This window comes from Cavia porcellus, unplaced genomic scaffold (assembly GCF_034190915.1).
Source record: "Cavia porcellus strain 051 isolate PalLab524CR breed Dunkin Hartley unplaced genomic scaffold, mCavPor4.1 scaffold_32, whole genome shotgun sequence".
Classification (NCBI taxonomy): Eukaryota; Metazoa; Chordata; class Mammalia; order Rodentia; family Caviidae; genus Cavia; species Cavia porcellus.
The window spans coordinates 44,272,381-44,282,815 of record NW_026947515.1 but is presented as its reverse complement, the minus strand read 5'-3'; positions in this window follow the sequence as shown (position 1 = coordinate 44,282,815).

The window sequence follows — 10,435 nt, the reverse complement described above, 5'->3', positions numbered from 1 at the left end:
GACCTTTTTACTTGTGAGCATGATCTCAAGTTGTATCCATTTACCTACAAGAGCCTCAAGGTTGTCTTTCTTTATAGCTGAGTAGTTTTCCGCTGTATAAAAGTGTCATGGCTTTCTAACCAGTCTGCAGCTGATGTGCAAGCTACCCCACGTTTTTCTGGTTCCTTATCACATAAAGCATTGTTTTCTCACCTTTTGACTTTCAGTCTACAAACCCCCTTTCGGGTTAAGTGTGTTTCTGTATAAAGCAGATTGATGAATGCTCTCTCCTGATCCACTCTGCCTGTGTTTTTTTATTGGTGAACCTTCTCTGCCTCATCTCTGCCATGCTATTTTCCTGCCATTGATTGCCTACTTTTCCCCTTTATTCTGTTGTCTGCCCTGCTCATTGAGCCCGCTCCGCCACTGTTCCTGAAACCATGGTCTTTTTTTCTCTGGAATGTCCTTCAGTATTTTTTGTAGGGTTGGTTTGGTGGTCATGAATTCCTTCAGTTGTTCTTTGTCATGGAAGTATCTTGTTTCTCCATTAATTTTGAGAGATAGTTTTTTTTATATTATCTCTTTGCCTATAAAAAATTTTATTTATACTATCGCATATAGTAAAATATAGTAAGATACAACATGTTAAAACCAGTGGAAACAGATGTACAGCAGCTTGATGGGACTTCAAAACAAGATGATATTAAATCAGCACTAGTTTTTATGATATGTTGTTTTCTTCAGAATAGCTATTTGTACTATCACAGATACTAAAATCGAATAACCTAGGTTAAAACCATTGCAATTAATGAGTGAAAACATTATATGGCTTCAAACCAATATGATTGGGAATCATGATTACTACATACTTTTATGTATTCTTATCATTTCTTACACTAGGGAAACTATTTGGTATTTATACATGTGCGTTTGATTTATTTTGAAAGATAGTTTTACAGGATACATCAACCTGAGTTGGAAGTTATTTTCTTTCAGGACTTGAAATATTTTACTCCAAGCTCTTCTTGATTTGATGGTTTGTGTCAAGAAGTCTGTCATGATTCTGATGAATTTTCCTTTATAGGTGATCTGTTTCTTTTGTCTGACAGCTTTTAATATTCTGTTCTTGTATTGAATTCCTGGGATCTTATTATATGCCTGGGTATAGATTTATTTTGGTTATGGCTGGCTAGAGTTCTGTATGCCTCACTTATCTGAATTATCATTTCCTTTTCCTATGCTTGGGAAGTTTTTTATAATTATTTCTGTAGCCTTTGTATTTCATTTGTGTTTACCCGTGCTGCTTCACTCATATTTTTAATTCTGAAGTTATAATTCTTGTCACATTGTAGCCTTTGTATTGTTACTTCCTGGCTCCTTATTTTAAAGAGATCTTTCCTTTCATGATCTCAAGCTGCAAATCTGTTTTCAAGATTTGAAAGTCTGTCTTTAGTTTCTTTCAAGCAATTTTGCCAGCTTTCAATGGAGTTTTTAATTTCCTGGTAATCTCTTTGAATCTGTTTCATATATTTTAAGTTTTTTTTATATTCTTCATTCAAGGTTTCCTTCATCTTCCTATGCTCCTCTATCTGTGTCTTTAGAGGTGCTTAACAATTCTTTTATTATGTTTCTTATTTCTTTAGATAGTTTCAGTTCTAATTTCTTTCATAGCCTCATGAAGTTGTTTCTTTACTTCAGTTGCCATCACTTCATAAACTTCAGGTGTGTGACTCCTGATCTCTTCCATGTTTACATCTCCTGAGTCCAAACTGGGTTGGAGGCCAGAGGCTCCTTTTCTTCTTCCTCTTGTCATGTTCCTGGTTTCTCCTGGACAAGTGAGTCTTGGGGTCCCTGGCAATCTTGTGTTGGCTGTAATTTCTCTGAAGTGAGACTGATTTTCCTAACCAGTGCTGGCTAGGGATATCCGATGGTGACCATTGGGTGTGCTGGTGTAGGGCTGGTTGCTGCTTTTCCCAGCCTGCTTTGGCCCACAGGTGGCTGGTGGAGTGCAAGCAGGGGTGGGGTAGGCTGCTGCCTCCCTTCTGAGCTGGTTAACAGCAGGGAGCCCCCACCACATAGAGTACACCCAGGGAGCTGGCTAGGGATAGATTTAGGGAAACCTCAGTGATGGCTGTTGGAATGCACACAGGGGTGGGACTCAGTCCAGGCAATTTCCACCAGTCTGCTCCACGCTAGGAGTGGCTGAAGGAAGGCAGCTGCAGTTCTGGTTCCAGGCTTATCCTGCCCAACTCCAAAATGGCTCCCAGCCAATCGCCTTCTCCTGCAAGCGGACTGAGTCCTCTGCACTCACCACCAGCCAGTGCAGTCCTCCATGTCTGCTACTCCCCTCTGCCACTATGGCTCTTTGCAGAGGCCTTTGGGCTTGCCAGCCACCACCATCACCGTGACTGTGTGTCCCCAGGTTTCATGGTCTCCATGGTGGATCCAGCTCTGGGTGAAGGTGCTGCCAGTTACTGCCTTCTTTGTTTAAGTTTTTCCTTTTTTACTCTCTCTGTGGGCTTCAATTCTCACTTTAGGTTCTTCCTGAGTTGAGGGGACTCACTTCTTTCTTGTCTTCCCCACAATGCTGTATTCAGCATTTGGACTGTTTCAGAGAGGTTGTTTGCTCTGTTGCTTAATGTTCGGCCATCTTCCCGGAAGTCTGATCTTTTTTCTGTGTACTAATTATGTGAGGATTATAGGTGCTAATAAGTTCTACTGTTCCAGCTGCTATTACTACATGACAATTCACCCTCAAAGTTACCAATACGAAATAGTTATTTTGTTAAATGCTCAGAAACTCTATGAGACATAAATTTGAGTTGCGCACAAAAAAGGATAGCTTCTTTCTGCCCAACCTTCTCTGGGACTCAGGAAGATTTGAAGGCTGGGTTTGACATGATGGCTAGCACAGGGTACACTTGGGATGTCTTCAGCATCAGGCCTGGAGCTTGGCACAGCCTGTCCTCCAGGAGCTCAGTTGGGCTGCTGGTCAGGATACCTGCAGTGTATGCTCAGTGTGGAGTTTCTCCATGTGACTCACATGGGCTTCTTCATAATCTGGTGTTGGGTTCTCATAGTGGACCTCCCAAAGGGGCAGAAGTGTATGGCATTTTTATGACTGGAATTCATGTCCCCTCTCTTCTGCTGTACTCCATTGGACAAAGTAATCAGGTTCAAGGAGAGGATACGCAGATCCGCCACTTGACGATGATAGTTAAAAAATTAAGGGTGTGAAGGATATGGATAGTGCTGTGGGCATCTTCAGGAAATAAAATCCGTCCCACTTTCTGTACGTTCCAATTGCAAAGAATTATTTGGAGAGGAGATTGAGAGTAGTTAGTGCCTTTTTAATCTTCTCTGAGTCAGCTTCAGCTTTAGAGCAATTGAATAGAAGTTTCAGTTAAAATGAAAACAGCATCACATTCCATAGCCATCAGTGTGTAGTTTTTGACCTACCTCCCAATAAATAGGAAGGTAGAGGTGAAGAACACAGTAATTCCACCTGGCATAGGTATATTCTTGGAGCTTATTAGAGTTCTTTTATATGTTATCTCATTTGAGTTTCCTCATATCTCAAGAGTGTTTTGGTTACATTTCTGTCATTGCTGAGACAAAATGCCTGATGCCCAGAATTAAGAAAGGTTTATTTAGTTCACAGTTTGTGGAAGTTTCATTCTATAATCACCTGTCTCCAAGGCAGGGTGGCATGGCACAGGAATAACAGTTTATGGCAGCCTGAAGACAGCAAAATCGAGCAAAAAGAAAGGAGTACGAGAGAAGACTCTGTCCCTTATATTGTGTTTAGGCTACCTTCGCTAGGGTCTGTGTAGCACCCACACCCATAATTCCAGCACCAGCATATGAATCTTTCACAAACTCTAGACTCTGCTGCCTCCATGAGTGCATGAGGCTTTGGGGGGACGTCTAGACACAAACCATAACAGGGAGGACCGTGTTATGTACTACTTAACACCCTGCTACAGATGTATAACTATGACTGAGAGAATTATTCTATTGGAGATCGTAGTAGAAAGAGTATTGCTTGGCAGGTATTCCATTTGTTCTAGTTGCGACCATGTTGTTAGCTGTGGCCAATGAAAGATGAATGGAAATGACTACTGTGTTCTGGGTGAAGAAAGCGAAGCTCTCATGTGAGATTCTCTAGCCTTGCATTCTCTTTTGTGGCAGCCAGTGGTAGTCAGGGTGTTAGGTGTCAGTCATCTATGGAGTTGGGTAACAGAACTGGGTGCAGTTGGGTAAGACAGAATCCTTCTGTGTATTCCAGTTAGACATATTGCTGCCAGTCTGATAGTCTTAATCTCCACATCAGTTTCTAGGGAACAAAGAAATCTTAAAAAGGACTTTCTTGTTGCCTCTGAGAAAAAAGCTTTCTCAGAAGTTAGGCTTTGCTTCTACTTTTTGTATCTTTCATCAAAACGGTATCACCCAGATGCTAGGTGGTCCGGGAAAACAGTGGTTGAGGTCAACACATTGCTGCCTTGAGTAACTGAGATTTTGTTATTAAGGAAAAGGAAACATTGCAGGGGCTGCCACATGCTCTTTCCTGACTTCTTAGGAGATCAGGGATCCCAGCATTGTCACAGTGTGTGGAACTTTAGCATAAACCTTTCCAATTTGGGTTGATTTTTTGGAGCTTCATGCAGGAACTCAGTCCAAATCAATAGCCTATAAAATTTCTTTTGACAAGTCACAAGATTATGAACTGGTAACATACTGTTTCTAATTCATTTTATAGTTAAAACACATCCTGTTCTTCATGTTTTTCAGATAGTTTTGAAACCCGATAAAGGTATCCATTCAGTCTTAGCATACTAACAGATTTCTTCTACGGCAGTGCTGGTGGACCTGTGTCACTCATGCTGCAGGGGTCACCCACAGCCTTCTCTGTCTGCACATGAGCCACGTGCCCCACTAGTGGAGCATCAGGTAACAGCTGCTTTTTTCTAAACTAAAATCCCACTATTCAGGTTTAAGTGGAGCTGACTCAGGTTTAATTGGCACTCTGTGATAAATAAGTGAGTTTTGGGTTGCTGTTTGGGGACTTGGACTCTAAATGGTTCACCATCATTGCTGTGGGATGTTGCTCTAGGATGTTCCCTTCTTTTGTTTGTAACCTCCACGTAGTCCACTAGATGGCAGCACCCCACCATAGGATGCAAATGAAGGCTAGGTATTATAAATGTAAATGAAGGATATGTACTATAACACCTTGGTTTTATGGGAAGTGATGGTTTTCATTTTGGCCTACAAATAGAATTGAATTCATTTCTTCTGTGCAGTTAGTTAAAATCAGTGCTGATGAGTGAATAGAATAGGTACCCTGATAAAGTACCTGTTCGATTAAGTACAATTATGTATCTATAGTGCATAGACACGATGATACAGAGAGACGAAGAGGCTGTGCATGATTGGTGTCTTTCTTCCTAATCTTGCTGAATCTCTCCATTTAATAATCAAAGAAGACTGAGTTGGAGGTCAGTAGCTTTCTCAGGTCTTAAGTAGAGAGAAACCAGGAATTTTCAATGTGTGTTTCTGGGCAAGGTACTAACCTCTTTGATCCCTTGCAGTGACCATCTGTAGGAGATACTATTTCCATTTTATAGATAGGAAACTGAAGTTTAGATATTGTAGGAAGTGACCCAAGATCATGGTACATCTAGTACAGGATGGATCCAAGATTCAAATATGAGAAATGTGCCATATGCTTACACTGCTGAGCACCAAAAAAGGGTGTTCCTGGTTATAATGTAATGGGTCTTTTTTGTCTCCTTGTAGTTAAATTCTATATATACATACACGCACACAATTTATTTCAAGGAACTGATGTGAAATATGATTGTGGAAATTGACAAGTCCAAAGTCTGTAAGACAGGTAGAAAACTGGCTTCTCAGGTATAAGCTGATGTTGTAGTCTTAATGGTTCCCCCTTAGGAAAATCTCAGGTTTAGTCTTAAAACCTTTGGCTGACTAGACGAAACCTACCCATACCATCAAGGGTAATGTCTTTTTCTTAAAATTAACACATTGTAGATGTTAGCGTTATCTACAAAATACCTTCCCAATGACACGAGATTAGTGTTTGGTTAAACTGTTGTGTATTACAGCCTAAACAGACCGACACAGAAAAGTACCATCACAATCCTCCAGCTGTCTGAAAACAGTAGCAGCTGGGGTCTGTCTTTCTCATTCATCTAAATATTTCCAGTGCATAGCCTAGTGCCAGGGACCTAATGGCACTCAATAAACATCTGTCACCCACATGAAGGCAGACATATGCGCTTGTTTTCAGCTGTAGACCTGGACTAGGCAGTGTGTTCTGCCATGCCAGGTCTCCTCCATGCTCCTTCATGCAGGAGCACTGGTATCAGCAGAAGGCAGGAAAACCTCTTTAGAAACCCAGCTTGGTCACCTCAGGTAGTTTTCTTTTTGAGAAGATGAAGCAACTGATGGTCACTGGAGCCATGAATAAGGTGGCCAATATCGAGAGCCAAGAAGTAGAACTTGTAAGAAACTGTGTAGGAGTGAGCTGGGAACGCCTTCCAGCTCCTAATGCTTTTTAAAGATGAACACATGGAGGTCTTTCAAGCTCCAAAACCAACTGAGGTTAGCTAAGAGTGTGTAGCTGTGACCGGTGAGCATCTGTAGCCAGTCTGTGCATCCCTGAGACCAAACAACCTCTTCTGAGAATACACGTGGGGATGCAGTAGTGAACACCACATAGATAGTGGAAACATCTACAAAAATCAGGTTGAAAATGCATTCTCTTCCTGGCCATCTAGTTTCATACCTGTCTCCACATCAGAGAGAATGAAGCCACATCCTAGTTGGTGCAAGTTAAAGCAAATTGGGATATTGTTCAGTTTTTCCTCTTTTCTCTGTGAGATTGCATTTACTGCCCCCTAGACTCCGACCTTTCACCCTCTTGTTAACATCGATCTATACAAATCATCCAGCAACAGTCAAACCCTTAGCCTTTATACAGAGTGTCTTAAAGAGCTGGACTTGTCCAGAGGATGCTCAAAGATTATTCAAGGGAAAGCTAAGGTGAGGAGTAAGGAATTGGGGTGGGGCCGCACAGTATTAATAATGAGTTGTGATGTTTTAAAACTTTGTCTAGTAGAGGATGTAAAACAAGCGAGAGGAAGGATCATGTCTTCCTTTTCAATTCCAGGAACAAAATGGGTAAAGGACACCTTAATTTAAAGAAGTTATTCTATAAAAGTGTAAGAAGTAGCATGCACACACTTTTGTGTACACACATACACACACACACACGTGTACATACATACAGCTCTGTGCTGTAACCGCAGGAAACACGTGCGTGTTTTCCTAGTGTTGTAGTTCTCTTCCGTGTGTTTTGTAGTGTATAAAGGACATCTTTGAAATGTTCTGGGTATTTATCCTTTTGGTCTCTAACTTCACATTTAACTTTGTCCAGGACATCTTTCAGCTTTTAAAACTTTCTAAACCAATATAGTCATATTTGTTGCCTTTTTATGATTTGGCCCTTTATTATTATTTTTGTTTGTCTTTGTTTTTGGTCTTTTTTGAGGCAGGGTTTCATTGTATGGTTCTAGCTGGCCTTGAACTCACTTTGTAGGCTTATACTGGCCTAGAACTTGCAGCAATCCTCCTGTCTCAGCCTCCCAAGTACTAGCCTTATGGGCATGCACCACCCCACCCAGTGCCAGTGCTTTATTATTAATTTAAAATATACTTTTGCTTTCCAATGCAATAATGACAGTACAGTTTCTTTTAAAGTTCTAAAATGTTACTTTTCTTACATAAGCTGTTTAATCTGGAATTTATCTTGATGTACAATATCTGGTAAAGGTCTCATTTTATGCATCCCCAACTAGACAGTTGTCTTATTCTGAGCAGCTCAGATTTTTCTCACTGATTTGTGATACCATTCTGTCACATACCAAGTTCTCAGCGTGCACTGGTCTGTGTTTTTCCTTCCTTAGATGTTTGTCATATTTCTATATCCTGAATACTGTTGCTTTGCCATTGATACGTATTGCAAATGTGTTGCCTCACTTTGCAAGTTCTGATTACTTTTCACTGAAATTAGCAATCTTTTTCTCACACTTTCTTTCTGCAGTTATTCTCCTTCTTACCCTAAAGTTATCAAAATAGTTTCATATATTATCTACTAAAAGTTTGTCTTTAAGCCACTTTGAATTAACTTGTTTTGGATCTTGTGAGGCAGAGTCTATAGTGAATTGTGTTATTTGTACACAGTTTTTTCTTTATTTCCTGCCTTTGCCATAATTCATTTAGGAGAGAATTTACTCCATTTTTTTCTCCATCTTTGAATTTAACTGTGTGACTTGCTTTGATGAATCGAACATGAGCAGATACAATGCATGTTCCACCTAATATGAGACTTTAAATATGCAGTTTGCAGTGTAAGAAGTTTCAGATCTGGGTAGGCCACTGTCCCTTCAGGACAGTTCAGAGAATGAGAGATATGTGGAACAGACCTGCATATGACTGTAGTTTGCCACAATTGACTTATAGACTTATGTGTGCATAGTAAATATTTATTGAGACTGTTGGAGATATTTATTACATGGCATCATTGCAGGAACGTGGCTAACACTAGATCTAATTTCTCTATATTTCTCATAAGGAGAGGCAGTTTTTTAAATATCCATCTTTTCCACATTGGTCTCCAATCCAATTCTGTCATAAGTTGAGTTTCTGTGTATATGTGGGGTTGTTTCTAGGCTCACTTTTTGATTCTGTTTGTCTGTTTGAATATTCCTATACCAATACCATACTGACTTAGTGTAGATTTAAATACTGGTTTTAGGAATTACCCTTAATGTAGTTTCTTATTATCATTGTTATCATTATTGAAATTTTTAAATCAACCTTGTTAAGTACCCTTCAGGGATTTTTATTTTAATTGATTTGGGGAAAGTCCCGTCTTTGCAGTATTGAATCTTCTGTCCCATAAACATTGGTTATTTTCAGTAGCATTTTTACAAATTTTTCCCATAGAGAACTTACTTTTCTATCCTTTTTAGCTGTATGGTGAGGTGCTTTAAATTTTTCTTGCTATTATAAGTGGTATCTTTTATGATCACAATTCTATGTGTGTACTTTAAGAAGTTTTGTATGGACTCTTGGGGAATTTACTACAATTAAAGATAAATATGTTTCTTCATTTCCAGCATTTATTTATGCCTTACTGAACTTGCATCTCCAGTAAAATGTTGTAAAGATATGTTAGCAGCAAGCATCCTTCCTTGCTCTCAATATTAATAGAAATATTTATAATAGTCCTATTTAACAGTAGTATTTTGAAAGAATTGTTTCAGCAGTGTTGTGGGATGTCCTTTCCAGCTATGATGTCATAGTAAATATTGGACTTAATCACTGTAAACAACTACAAAGCTCAAGGTGCATAAATAACTTTTCATATACTGGACAACAGGAAGTGAGTGATGTGATCCCTAAGAAAAGTGAGATGAGGTAAACCCCAAGTTAACCTGGTCTTCTGCATAAGGATAACTTTCAACCTTAGATTCAGGGAAGAGGAGCCCAGACAGAGCCTGGCGGCCTTGCTGAGTAGAGATCAGAGATGATTCAAAGAAAGATTCTGTGGTAGGTCAGGTGAGCCACACGCCATCTGCAGGACAGCTGGAAGCCCTGCAGGTGTCTAACTGGGAGCAGGGGAGACTCACAACATGAAAAGTCTTCTGAGACCAGAAAGACTGCACTGTTGAACAGGTGCCGTTTGTGTCCGGTATGGTCCTGGAAGCCAGAATTAGGATGATTGGATGGAAATGAGAGATGATTTTGGCTGAATCCAACTAACTAATCCATCTAACTACCATGGCTGATCATGCTGAAGTGGACTACCCTGCCTGGTCTTTCCCATGGATTCTTTGGGAAAACACTGGTTATAGAGAATAATCTCTAGTTAATTAGATCTGTACTGACAGTATGTAACTGTTTGCTGCCTAAGGCTGAAGGATTTTTAAGGCACAGTAACAGCCTCGTTCTGGTCATAGTCTGTGTTATTGGCCAGCCGTCAGGTAGTGCAGTTGTCACCTGCTTTCCAAAGGTAGGAGCCGTGTGAGCATTGCTGACATGTGCATGGCCAGGCTGAGTGCCAGAGGGACATTTGGGACCACCACCTGCCAGACATGACCGCTGAGTGATGCAAACAAAATGCTCTGAAGCTTGGATGAGAGGTCAAGATAGGGTACAGGGTTGCCAATAAACAAAGCAGGAGTTGAGACATAATCATGTCAAACCCACTTTGAGCCTGAGGACATTCTTCTTGACTGAGGATTATCTGCAATCTAATTTGTGGTGCAGAAAAAAGCGAGACCATAGGCCTGAGCTCTGAGTTCACAGTCTGTCTTTGCTACTTACCAGCTGTGCACCTGTTGGTAAGTGGTTTACTGTCACTGGA